Raw genomic sequence first — 1,892 nt, forward strand, 5'->3', positions numbered from 1 at the left:
ACACCACGGCATGGATAAGCGACTGTTGCTATCCACGTTCATCCACGGACTACGACATGATACCAGAGCTTGGATGGATGCAGCCTGTGGAGGGAGCGTTTATGAGATTCCCTTTGACACCCTAGAGATTCAGATTGCGAAGATGGCCAAGGCTAGAGGGATGTCCAGAGATAGCAATACACGACCCATGGCTCGGATAGATACAGGAGAATCTGCAGTTTTGAAAGCTATCATGTCTGAGCTAGCGGTTATCAAGCTCCATTTGGAAGCTAAGAGCAGTTCGAATCCGACACCACCAGAGCTAGAGGAAGCAGTGGAGGACGCCAATTATGTCGAGAAAAATCATCTTGGTTTTTCCTACGGAAACCCGAGTGGAGCATTGAACGCACAGCAGCAGGGCGTTTCCAGAATCCCTCAGAATCCCCCGGGCTTTACTCAGTCACATTTTCAGGGGAAGAATCAGGGATGCGCAGCAGAATCCAAGATACGGGCAGCAAAATCAGGGTTACCGAGCGCCTCAACCTGCGAAGAACGATGAAGCGGACATCAAGACGATGCTTACCCAGCTAATGCTCGATCAGAAGACATCATTCACTGAGCTGAAGACCGAGATACAGAGCATAAAAGTCAGGCAAGACAATTTTGAGAGGAGATTAGATGGGGTCGATGTTGGGTTTCCTGGGATCTCTAGAGTGAATCCTATTCCTAAGAGATCGATTCTAGGGTTTGCGCAGCGGATATAAAACAAAAATTAATAAACCCTAGAACCATGCTTCTAATGAATCGTAGAAACGTTAAAACACTTACCTCAATCGATCTGGGGCCTGTATCAATCGAAGAACACGTCTGATCACGAAAGGCAGGAAGATTACCTCGCCCTCTACACGTATCCACACCTCGGGATGGATTCCAACGATTGGAACTTGTCTGCTAGGACTCGAATCTCTATTCGGTTTGTGCTTCAAGAAAAACGGACTTTGATCACACTCTCAATCTCTTGGATCTCTCCAAAAGTCTGCTAAAAGTGTTCTGAAGTCGGCTCTTTTTCTCTTTCCTCATTAGGGTTTTTAATCTCCCTTTTCTTAAGTGATTTAACCCTAATTTCGGTTTAATTTCGGAAAAACTGAAGCCCGGAACGGACGGTCCAGAAATGCACGTGGACCGTCCGTTCCAGCACGTAGAACGGACGGTCTGCTCACGTGGACCGTCGGGTCTGGCACGGCGGACCGTCCGTTCCGGACTTCTGGTCCGTCCGTTCCAGACCCTTCCGTCTCGGTTTTTCCGTCGTTTTCTCGCACGTTTCGTCCTTCCCTGCGTGTGTGACCCTGTAGGCTCATTCGATATAGCAGTATAACCCGAAATCTCTATTTCGGATATACAAGTCATAGGCGGTCTCTAGCAAGACACTATGACTACCTATCTCGAATAGAGTTTGTTCGTGATCTTTACGAACGCCAGAGATGATTCCGGTTGATGATCCTTTTGTATCGTGATATCATATGTTGAACATAAGGCATGGACAAGCCACCTCATCTGATTCGACTGCTTTCTCGTTCACTGAGTTTGACTGTCTGAAATAGACGACGTTCGTCTATAGTGCGGCCACACATTTCTACAGTCTCGCTCACACGAGGGGCCCAGCGATATCTCTCTCTTTTACGAGATGTACAAATCCCGTCTTGACTATCTACAATCCAGTACATGACTCGTTTCGTACCTGATACACGCCTTTATAGTTCTCCTGTTACGCAGAACGTTTGACGTATTCAAAGCACGCAACTCCTCATGTTGGATTCCGTAGATATCTCAGGTCTTAGGATCCAATCATGGAACCGTCATATGAGATTCAAGTCATGACGCTAGTCCATGTGACAATCTCATGCGGGTCAATC

Source organism: Tarenaya hassleriana, unplaced genomic scaffold, assembly GCF_000463585.1.
Source record: "Tarenaya hassleriana unplaced genomic scaffold, ASM46358v1 Cleome68, whole genome shotgun sequence".
Taxonomy (NCBI): Eukaryota; Viridiplantae; Streptophyta; class Magnoliopsida; order Brassicales; family Cleomaceae; genus Tarenaya; species Tarenaya hassleriana.